Consider the following 12,235-nt stretch of genomic DNA (forward strand, 5'->3'; position numbering starts at 1 on the left):
AAGCCTAGGCCCCTGATCCATCAGTGTAGTATCTACCTCTTACCAAAGAATATTCCAGACCAAAATGTCTTTAATTAATTAAGTTGTTTCTGCCACTGTTGGATCCTGTATTTTGATTTCTGTGAACATACAGGTATCTGGACTCTTGCAGCTCTGCTTTGCTTTTCTCCAGGATGTGATGATTTTTTTTTTTTTGGTAGATTTTTACACAAGGAGATTGAATAATTTCCTCAGGTCACAGACAGGTCTAGCCCTACCCGGGTCTGCCCAGTGTCTCAGAGACCCAGTTTGTCTGGTTAAGCAGAGTAGGTTTATTGAAGACTAGTCCCTCATTTCTCCACCTGCAGGGTAGAGAAACGGTGTGCTCTGGCAGCATCATTGCACGTGCCCTTATCCACTTGGTTACCCTTTGGCTGTCAGTCCATACGTCCACATAGGCTTTGCTGTCAGGCCCTTTCCTCAGAGCATGTGGCCATCACAGCGTAGAAGTCTCCACCACTGGCTGTCCTTTCTCATTTCCACTTTCCGGAACAGGTTGGTTGTAAAAATCAATGAAGAGTTTGTGGATTAAAACACCAGCAAGACTTCCCAGAATCGGAACTGTGAGTGGGACCCACCACCAGTGACGTCCAGCCCTAAAATGAAACGCAGAAGAGGCAGCCAGTGAGCCAGATGAACCGCTGCCCTGCTGCCGCATGGCGCAGGGTGAGGTGAGCTGAGTCTGCTGGAGTAGGAGTGAGCTGTGTGAGCAGAGGTGTCTAGTCCCACTTCACATACTGGGCCCTACAACTGGCTTATACAAATTCACTATCCACCAGCATAATTGCTGGAGGGAGGGTCATTTTCCTCATCGGCCTGGGAAAGTGGCTCTGCACTGTCTGCAGGTTTCTTGTTCTCCTACAGAAATAGTCTGATCCTGATGAGTGTGACTGTCAGACAGACACCCCCCACACACACACACCCCCACACACCTTTTCCCTCCCCATTTCTAATAACATCTGTACCTCCTATACCAAGCTCTCAAAGATATTTTCTGGAAATTTAATGAAAATGGACAGCCAGGACAGGAGACTCTGCTAATGCCCTCACCATGGGAAAAGCCATAGCATGGCACCATCTTACTAGATAGGGGAAGGCAGGGTTTTAACTCCAGATTCAGACATCTAAATTTAGGAGAGCTATACAGCAATCCAGCTCTAAGTACCTGCTTTCAGGTAAGCTGAATCACTCTCTGGCTCTCCAGGCACTGCAATAACAAGCTACATCTCCAGCTAACAGGTAGCCAATTTGGTGCACAAATTGAGGTATCTGAATGTCAAGATGAATCCCATGCCGGAGAATTAGCGTACCCCAAATTTTGTGTACATAATGCACAGGGCTCCTCTACGCACAACCCTTGTTCTCTGAGAATGGAGAACACACTCTGCAGCAATACCATCACTTGGTCCAAAGAAAAAGGCTTCATCACCATTTTATCTTGGGCTTATATCTCCTCTTCTTGCGAGCTGAGTAATGTAAAAGCAAAACAGGTCACTCACGTGAAGACATCCATTCCCCAGCCAGCAATTGCCATGAAGACCCTGGGGAGCAGGTCCCGAGAGGGGTTTATGGCGTAGCCTGTGTTCATCCCCATCCCCAGGCCGATGCCCAGGACCAGAATACCCATGAGCAGGGCCTGCATGCCTTTCAGGGCTCCGTTGTTTTTCTCGTCGTGGATGATCAGAATGCCCAGAAGCAGCATCACTGTCACCATAAACTGCAAGAGCAGGAAAGGGGAAACAGGTCAGGAGAGAGAATGGAGAAGGCAGAAGGATCCTGCTCAGCAGAGAGGAAGAGACTTCTCAGAATGGAAGAGCAGGTGGGATTCATGGTCTGATCAAGTCAGGGAGGACCCCAATGTTATTCCCTCCTCACAGGTGGACTGAAGAAGAGTCTTGACTCATTTCCCAGCAAAAACGTCTCCACCTCATCACCAAAAATGCTCTGATAAAATAACTGATACGAACTTCTCAGCACTGTCCTCTCTCTCCACCTTTCAAGTTAGGGACATGGGTTATTTTAAGTACATTTTGTCTAACAGAGGCAGAGCCATAACAAACTGCTAACAAGACAAATCTGATCCTCCCTAGAGGAAGTGATGTTTTATATAGCCTGTTGCATTAGCCCTTTCAGAACTAAAAGCAGATACCAGATTCTCATCTGGGAAACTGAATCTCCCATCTGTGACAGTACGTAGCTGGCATTTGTAGATCTGCAGTGCCTAAGATGTCAGGAACTGTGGTTTGAATAGAGGTGATGACTCCTGTCTCTTTCTGCTTCAGAAAATGCAGCTGGAGAGCCTTGGACTGCTTGCAGAGATGCCAGCAAAAGCAGAAACTCTGCAGCTCTTGGCAATGCACTGTCACTGTCATTTACTTTCTTGTGCAGCAAGGACACTGCATGCTCCACAGGAGGCTGAGTGATCAGGTCCCCACCTGTAGGCTCTCCAGCTCTCACCATCCTCCTCATCATGCCCAGGCAAGAGTTTTGTCAGCTCAGAGACAAAAGCACAGTCTTCCTCAGATTTGAATTGGAAGTGAATCTTCCTTCTCCAGTGTCCCAGTGCTCTATGTCCGCTGAAGCATCTCCTTCCTATTTCTGGGCATCTGGACATCGTGTTGTATGCTGGGAATCAACTGTACGCAGTCTGAATTGGACTGTTCAAACCCTAGAGGTTCAATTCAGACAGGCCGTGTTCATGTGAAGATGGTCTCAGGCCCTCTGTGCCAGTGAGGGGCAGCCAGCAGAGCTGCCTGGGAGCGTGGAGCGGGCATAGGATCCAAAAAGGGGAAGAACAGTTCAGGGAACTGCCCAGAGCCCAAAGGAGATGGTTCCTGATAAAGCTCAGCTTCTCACTTCCCACTGCTTGGGCTGCATGCAGGGAAGGTGTCTGGAGGGCACTTGGACCAAGCTGCAGAGCAGCCTGCAGGCGTTGTTACCCTTTAGGCTTGCTCAGCCACCAAGGTGCCTTGGATCCTACCTGTCAGGCACCTGCCTGGATGGTGGGCTCCTTGGAGTAGAGGTTGTGATTGTGTCTGCGCGTGTAGAGCTGTGAGTCCTCTGTAGCAGACCTGCAGTAGCACCTGTTACCACCCACCTAGATGCTCTGTATGACTACACCAAGGGGAACTTTACAGTGACAGGACCAACTGCCACGGCGTCAATCTTCTCCACTTACCCCACTCCCTATGTATCCTTGCTGGGGGCTTCTTCACAGAGGTCAGTGGTGTGCTAGGAGAAATGGGAATTATGGGAGTTAGCACAGAGTTCATCCTACATGGCACGTACACAAGTCCACCCGTTGCAGCCAGCATGGACACCAAGGGGAAGAGAGGCAATGGGAGATATGGGTATACACACCCCTCACAGGCATGATCTCACTGATATCTGTTACCCGCAGACTTTGCTCTGCAGTTGCTTCCTTATGCCTACCAGCTCCCTGTCTGTGCTCCAGGAGCCTGGGGCAGGCTGGATGCTCTGGATGCACTGAAGGCCTCCATCCCTCTGCCCCTTGGAGACTGAGACATGCTGGCTGGTGGGTCCTCTGCTCACAACTCAAACCCACAGATGACTGCTGTCCTGTTTTCCACAGACCAGCAGAGTCCCCCCAGAGCTCCAGTTGTACCTAATACATGGTAGTCCATCTAACTCAAGCCCTTGCAGACCCTGAAACAAAATGCCGACAAAATGCAGCTACTAGCCTTGAGTTGAGGACAGATTTTGGCAGTGGGAATGCCCTGAGCAAAAGGAGCTGCCTTCTCCAGGAACTACACATCCTTCCCAGAGATATCTGGGCCCTGCTCTGTCCTTGAGCTATGAAGGTCTGTCCCACAAGCCAGGAGCTCGCCCTCCTCACCCAGACATCATGCTGGGTACTGTAAAAGGAAATATTTTTGATGAACTGTGAGTTAAGACTGAAATGGTGCCCACAGCAACCCCTGTGATAAAGACACAACCATACCATAGTAGAGGCCAAAGACTATGGCTGCTGCCATAAAGGAGCCCAGGAACTGGCCAATTAGATAAGCTGGGAGCTTTCTTCAGGGGAGGTTTCCTAAAATGCAGTGTGTGAGGGTGATGGCAGCATTCAGATGAGCTTCTGCAAAATCACAGCAAAAGAGAGTGACCTTAACCCTGATGCAGCTGTTTTGGAGCATGCCCTACGCCCCACAGTAACCACCCAGACCTTGCTCCAGAACACCAGGACTCTCCCAGGGCAGGGTCTCCCTCCTGCACAGACTCAAAACTGACCCGTTTTCCCTGGGCAGCTGAATGATTCAGGGCAGAGAGCTCCTAGCCTTAGTCCTCTAAAAATTAGACAACCTCTGCTTTATTCTCTGTAAACCACAGGCTGCCTCAGTCATCTCACCTGTCACACACCTCTCTTGGCATGGCATGAGTTTCCCTCTGTATGAGTTTCTCTTTGTTCAACTTAAACGGAGCCCAGAACTTAGACTCATCACCGGCCTTTTATATGGCTACAGGTAGATGAGGCAAATATTATCCTAATCAATCACAAGGCCTTCTGAAAACATCTGATAGACAAGGAGGGCCTCATCCTGGCAGAGCTGAGCACCCCAGCTGATGGGAGCTGCGGGCCCTTAGCACATCTGGCAGGCAAGGCGTGAGACAGTGGGGAAACAAACTGCAAAATCAACCACTGATGCCCCATAGCTTCATGTCTGCAAAGTAAATCCTACACAGGGCTATCAGCAGGGACTCAGATTAGCTCTTAGATGTCACTGCATTGAGAAGGGGTTACCAGGATGGTCAATCCTGGCCAGATCATGGTTGCTCCCACTAGTGTGGAGCAGATCCTGTCCTTCCCTCGCAGAGTTTGTAATCTTGGACTGCATTTCCTTATATCTTTTAGTATGCGGCTTTCATACAGTGCAAGACCAGTTTTCCCTGTTTGAGGGGACACTTTCTGTGGAGGAGGTTGGTATCACAATGGTGCTTTTGGAGAAAGACTAAGTGGATCCAGGTTGGGTGCCCTCAGTGCAAACCACATTTGTTCTCCAGGCCTCATCTCCCCATGAGTCCAAAGGAAATATTTGCTTTTTCCTGCCTAGTAGGTGTAAACTTGCTCCAACCTTAGTGGCCTTTTCCTACTCCAGACTCAGAAAGGGGTAAGAGCCAGACACACATCATCTCATCAAAGTACAGGACAGAGTGAAGTGAAAGTGCATGTGCCACCTGCTACAGTCCCACAACCACAACTTAAATGGAGGGAGACCTCTTTTTCTTCAATCCTCTGATCCTTTGCAGGCATGACCAGACATTTCAGAGATCACAAGAAACATCTTGTGACACAAATGAAGCCAAATCACAATGCCAAGAAGCCCTGAAGCTGGCTCCAGAGCCAGCCTGTTGCTGGCTGAGCTGAGACCCTTCCTCCCACCTCCCAGCCCTCAGCAGATCAGCTCCATCTCAAATGTCAGCTGAGACTGCAGGGACCTACTTTCCTCAGCCCACTTTCCCCAGGATGTCTCCACCAGCTCCAAAAGGACAGGGAGACCAAGAGCTGACTGCTTGCATGGAAAAATTTTCATTTCCAAGCCAGCCCCAGCCTTGGACATCTCTCTGCTCCAACAGTTCAAGAGACAGGACTTGCTTTAATTTTCTGCCCACTAGAGCCCTTAATCTCTTTTCTTGGTGCAAATGAATGCAGAAATTGCACAAGGCAAAGGTAATGCTCTGTCATGTGAGAGATACCACCCCATTGCCCTGAAACACCACCTCCTGAGTTCGCGTGGGGTGTGTGCGCATGGGTGTGGATGATAAGGTGAAAAATTGCATACCATTCCTTGTTGCAACATCAGCAGTAAGCTCTCCTTTGCAATAAATTATTTACTTCCCCATGGGTCAGATCGGCAGCATGTTTTCAGAGCTCCTTGTCTCCTTGGGCCATGATGGCATATCCCAAGCGCCTAATGGGGGCACTGCTGAAACTTGGCTCCACTGACCACAACAGGAGGGGATGGCTGAACCTCCGCCGCTCTCCCTGTCCTACTTGCCCTTGTCTCAGCTCAGGACACGCGTTTGGGGTCAGCATACTGTAAGTATGCTGTGCCTGCCTTGTCCCCTGCTTCTCCTGACCTTGCTGCGCCATCGCAACTCCTTGGCTTGACCTCAGACCTGCCTCCCCCCTGTGGACTTGGCTGTGATCACTGGGTCACAAGGCTGACCCTGGTTACGGTCACTAGACCTGCTCTGCTCTTCTTGCTTGGGGACCCTAGGACTGCCTTTTTCTTCTGGTGAGGGCACTGCCATCACCCGCCCCTCCGCAGCCCACTCCTGCTGCCTCTGACACATGTGGCCTTTATGGGACATAGAGATGTCCTACACTCAAGCGTCCTGCTCACCAGAGATTCCTCCAGGCGCATGGCTACCCAAGGTAACACCAATGCCAAATCCCAAATTGATGCTCAGATGCTGCCCAAAGTCTCCTCTTCCTAATACCACTTGTGCCACAGAAGACAAGCCAAAGACCTAGTGCATGGAAAAAGAAAGAGAGAAAGGAGTGTTAAAAGTAGTGTTATTGCTGTGGTGGACTGAGCTTCTTTTTGCTACTTTTTCTGCAATACTAATAAACTCCCAAAGACAGGAAGACTCTAAGGTACCCATGGTCAGGAGATGAAGTGAGAATGACCCTCCTCTGCAAAAATTGAATGGCTAACTGGATTATTCCTCATTGGTGACCATCACACCAAACCAGACACTCTGGTCTGGGTTGGGTACAAGGGAGACAAACCCCAGACACCCACACTGAGGTCCTGGGCTCGATTGGGATCACTCACACAGCCATGGTAAGGGCATCTGCACCTGAAGCCAGGGACATGAGCCAGGGCAGCACCACCACAGACCGCCTGGAGGCGATGCCCAAGCCGGAAGAAGGAGGGTGGGCAAATTATCGTTGTCTTTCTTTTCCTGGTGTGCAATTTATTGACTAAAAATGTAGTTTGGGGAGCACATAGCTATTTGCCAAACTTGACTCTAATTTTGGTAACTTATTCCAGCAAAAAACAAGGAAGGAAATTCTGATTTGGTTTTTCCTTTCAACACATATACTTTCAGTTTTAAAACAGCCAAAGTTTCAATATTTTTTTAGTGACTAAAGGGGAACCGGGAAAAAAAAATAGAAAGAAATGTAAACACTCTCCAGCAGGAAAAGACATATTCAAGAAATTGCTCTGTCCTGAAAGTAAATTCTATTTCACTTTTTTAATGTGGTCAGAGCGTGGAAAAATCAGTTCTTTGCACAGCTCTTTTACACTGAAATCTGGAAAAGGACAAAGCTTCTCTTGAGGTCTCTGCCTCGCAAATCACTTAGGGCTTGGAGAGTGTATCCTGTTCCTTGGCCTGCACCAATGTTTATCCAGGGTGACATGTCCCTCCAAGACAAAAAAGTCAGTATGTTCTCCAGCATCTAAACTTCTGCTCTGGCCTGTCCTGTTTTGACTCAGATCTTTACTGGCTGCTCTGCCTGGATCCAAATTTTGTCTCATGCATCTGCTCTCCCTCTTCCCTTTCAGACATCATCAAAATCCCCTGTTCCCCAGAAACACTGTTCTTATCTCTCTTGTATACACAGACCACAGCCTGTGCTCTGCACAGTGCTACAGCCTGTGTGGTATGAGCCCTTCTCTCAGTCTGCCTCAGCAAAAGCCCCAAAAAGCAGTGTCTGGGTTGTCCCCCAGCATCTGCAATAAAAACCTACTCATCTCTGAGCTTTTCCAAAGCCACATCCAAGAGAAGCCAAATGCATAAAGCATGGGTTTTGCAGGACAGTGCGCAGGTGCAGAGAGAGGGGTGCAGGGCAGGAGATATGGCTGTTGCAGCTGAACAGCACTACCCTCAAAAAAACCACAGGACAATCCAGAGAATATGTTTTTCAGCACAGATCCAAACCTCTGGTCTCTTCCTCTATTCTCACAGTCCCAAAATAGCCTTTTTTTTTTCCTTACTCCTTGTGCTGTTTACTCCCGCTGCCTGGTTCCCTCCTTTATGAACATTGCCTATCTGTTAAAGCAAGAGGCCCTGGCTGAGTGCTATCATCCAAATAACAGCCATCCAGGCATCCTGGAGATGGATCCAGCACATTCCCGGTTGCAGTAAGGGCCAGGGGGCTGCTAAAGAGTTGGATGCTGGATGCTACGTTTGGATGCTGGATGCTATGTTCGGATGCTGGATGCTGTTTGCGGCCAGCCCTTGATGGGGGTCTGTGTGCAGTGTCCCTTCCCCTACTCTATTCCCTCGTGGGGATCAGTGAGGGAAGAGCCAACATGAGTTGCAGGCTCCAAAATCTGCCTTGGACTGTCACAGTGCAGAGAAAAGTCTCCTTCTCATGCTGCTTCCCAGAGGCAGCCCTGGCAGGACACCCCTGAACTTGATCTTTATCACCTGGAAACTTCCACCACCAAAACACAAAGGGAATGGAAAAGGAAAATTGTTTGTTCAGGTCCTGCCGAGGAGTCACAGATGTCTGTACTCTGACTTCGAATGCATGCAAAACTACCTGTGTAGTAAGGAGTGAACTTCAAGGAGCTGGATGTGCAATAAGATGTGATAAAAAGCAAGCATCCTTTGCACATGCAGTTGTTGCCCTTGAAAATAAGCACCTTTATCTGTACAGACAGCTGTGTCAAAAGGTCCCCATGCTCACACAAATCTTATCTTCCTCCAGCGCAACTCCAACTATGAGTTATTTGGATTATCCCCAGCCCTTCCATGCCAGCCTCTGTCCAGTCCAAAGTGTCTCTCTCAGCCCAGCAGCGCTTGCAAGCTAAGTCCAGGTGTAGTAAGTTGGCACAGACAGCTATTGGACCTTTTCAGAGGGAGGATCTCATTTTGCTATGTTGGTCCAACACACGAAGGCTCTGGTCCCAGTGGGCACCTCACCCCCACCAGGGATCAATTCTGACTGCAAAGCCTTCCTTACCCTCTCCCCAAACACCTCTGAAGCAGCCCGAGAGTTCAAAACCACTTCGCTTTTCCTGCGTGAAACAGATCCCTCAGGCAAGGGGGGAGTTTCTGTATGATTTGGCTAAGCACTATTCATTTGCCAGCGTAAGAAAACCAAAAGCGAAATCCTGGCATGCTTTACACCCAGTAATTACGTTTTCTAATGGTGGGTTGTGGTTCTGGAGAGTTTCACAGGTGTTCATTACCCTGGCAACCCCAAGAGGAAGACGGATGAATGCTGTTCTCATTTCACAGAGGCTGCCAGTGGTAGAGGAGTCAGGGCCTGCTCCCCAAAACTGTGCAGGACCCCCCAACCACACCATTGCCTCTGGCACAGCAGGAAGAAAAGCCTCAATTCACTGCATGGGATCTTTCAGGGGGTTTGGCACAAGCATTGCATTGCCCCATCTGACCAGACACTGCTCTTTGGTTTCATTCCCAGACTCTTCCTCATTTTTCTCCTAGAAGAGAACTCAAACAGCGGCTCATCCTCACCTGCTTCACCATCTCCCAGTGCCCACCTCCCACCCTCCGCATTGCTTTTTTCCTCCAGAAGGTTTTTGACAGATGGTCTACCTGATGGGAAGCTGCCGCCCCACCAGAGCAGAGGGGTGAGCAGTAGCAACTAGCTGCTGAGCAACCCTGAGGATGTGGTAGGAAACCACTGACCTTACAAATTGCTGCTGCAAATGCTTACCCTCTCACCCGCCCTGCACACACACACACACACACGCACACGCACATGCACAGACACGCATGTCTGGGCCTATCTCCTCCTTACCATGAGGATGAACATCCCCAGCGCTTCTGCCAGCAGCTCCCTGACAGTGCCACTACGAATTGTGAGTGCCTTCTGAAACTTCTCCAGCATTTTGCTCTCCAGCTCCAACCTGCAGCCGCGGGAGCTCCTGTTGTGACAGCACACTTCATTGTGCTGAGCTAAGTTGCCCTTTGAAACTTGGCACCCTCCCTTCACCCCCAGACACCTTCATTCATTTGGTTAACAATGAACAAGCCAATAAAGTAGCAGCTAGCTTCAAAGTCTTCCCACACACACACATGCCATCCTTTTAAAACTATATGGTAAGGATGCAATACTTCTGCTACCAGGGCATTGCAAATGCTGTGCCTCTGCCCAGGAGCAGCCTATCTCCAGAGTGGTGGAACTGTAAATAGCCTTGGTGTGCTCCTTAAACCTGTCTTTCTCCATAGCCCTTTCCACAGGAACTGAACAGGAATTTTGGCTGTGCTCTGCATTGTAACCCACTGGCTGGTGGTTTGGTGTCATTTTTTTTTTTTAACAGGTGGGATTAGGACCATTTGCCTGTGCTTTGCAGGACTATTTGGACGCCCAGCCTGCGGTGAGGATGCTCTGCCTGGAGCTGGTGTGCACTGCTGTCTGCAGCTGGGAAGAGTATAATGCCTTGAGCATTGCTTCAGGTTGAATATTTGCTCTTGCTGAATGCACCTGTGTCCGCAGCTCCCATCACACTAGTGGAGAGCCTCCCTGCTACCACCCCGGTCTGTCCTCTCATGTAGGGCAAGGAGAGACCAGTCTCAGCAATGGTCCCCAGAGACCTTCAATCTCATCTGGCTTCCAGAGCAGAGCCCTCACTGTCCTGATTCCTCCTCCATCATCCTGATTCCCTCTGCTTATCTCCCTGCTCACCAAGTGTTCTTACCTCTCCACTGTGAAAAGGTTTTAATACCTTTGCTTAATCACTGAAAAACTTACTTAAACCCTCAAGATCTTGAACACTCAAGACCTTTTTCTGCGAGCCTTGTCTGGTTCTTTGCTGGTTTTCTTCACCTTCCTCTCAACCTGCTGCAGCTTCTCAGTGTGGCTCTGGAGGGGACATGGTGCACAGCTCTGGAGAGGTTACCAGCAGCTGCACCGATGGGGACATAGCGCTCTGCTCATGCTGTCCCTGGTGTTGCCTCCCTCTGCACTACTGCGTTGCAAAAGTTCATGAGCTTTTCTTTCACCCACAGGACACTGAGCAGCTGTATGGAAGAACCTGGGAAGCCGATTCTCCTCTCTGCTCCACAGATTATTATCTAGCTTGTGGCAGGGAAGGGTTTTATGGACTGGGGTAAGCCGTCCTCCAGCGACAGATTAGCTATTGACCTCAGTGAACGCCTGGCTAAATATGCAGTAATTTACTAGTCTGTCTCTGATACTAAGGACCATCTAATCATGACAGATGATAATCACGCTGCTGGCAAGGGTGTTCCTATAGCATATTTCTAGGTGGGAAGGTTTTTTTGTCATATGAGTCTGTAAGCCATGCTGTGGCACAGAAAAAGTGGCTGATAAATCTTTCCAGGTCACTTCATTCTCTGCCATGCAAATGATTATTGGTGGAGCACACAAACACGGGCCCTGAAGCACCAGGTCAGGGTGGTGGCAAGAGCCTCAAGTTTCTTCTGGACATGGTAATTTCCAGCTGACATGTAAAGCTGAGGTCCTGTCATCAGCGTGTGTTGGAGATCTCACAGCCTTTCTCAGATGGACGAGGTGTGAGTGGGTCAGTATCCCCCCACAACTGGACCTACAACTTCATTTTTCACTCCTAGATCTCAGGGAGCCTTCCAAGTGGATTCCTCCCCTGTGGGCAAACAAGAAAGTTGCTATGTCTCTGAAAGGCTTTGTCTCCTGCATTCAAGCATTAACTATAGGCATCTCCATATTCTAATTTGGGCTGAAAAATGGACAAGTATTTTCTGGGAACACTGGGCTTTCATGGACTTGCAGTCTTCTCAGGGAAAAAGACAATCTCAGTTTGCAATAGAAATCTTTGGTTTGGTGATAATATTTGCAGCGTAATCCCTGATTACCACCAAATTCCCTAAAACTCCAGCATGCTTCTAGGATGGCATCGTGGATCACTGGATGTGCCTTGTGCCGCTGCTTGTCCTTTTACAGATCGTTCCACAAGATGGCACTGAGACATTAATTTTTCCTTAAAAGTGTTCAGATGGGTTCCTCTGTTGGCTGCTGAAAATGTGAGAACCCTTCAGTTTTAGGGTTCGTCCCAGCATTTTTATACATTAAAGAAAGGTGATCTGCCAATGTTCAAGGAGTGCAACAACAACAAAACACACCTTTCTATGAGCACCACTGCTCTGACAGCATACAAAACTGAAATGTGTGAGCCTGCGCCTGTCACCCTCCACTTTATAAGTAGCAGAGAAAAACAGGCAGCTCCAAAGGGCAGTTCATCCCCACGTA

The 12,235-nt window shown here is 49.1% G+C and overlaps 1 pseudogene across 1 annotated transcript; it reads right to left on the reverse strand.

Moving 5' to 3' along the window:
• Positions 1-475: 475 nt before the first annotated feature.
• On the reverse strand, positions 476-9,874 carry LOC309601893 (aquaporin-7-like; annotated as a pseudogene). Its single transcript has 5 exons — positions 9,785-9,874; positions 6,405-6,531; positions 3,970-4,138; positions 1,539-1,815; positions 476-635 (listed from the first exon to the last, which is right to left on the reverse strand). The product of its transcript is annotated as an aquaporin-7-like (transcript).
• Between the last annotated feature and the right edge of the window lie 2,361 nt (positions 9,875-12,235).

Source organism: Platalea leucorodia (genome assembly GCF_965183815.1).
Source record: "Platalea leucorodia genome assembly, chromosome: W".
In the NCBI taxonomy this organism is placed as follows: domain Eukaryota; kingdom Metazoa; phylum Chordata; class Aves; order Pelecaniformes; family Threskiornithidae; genus Platalea; species Platalea leucorodia.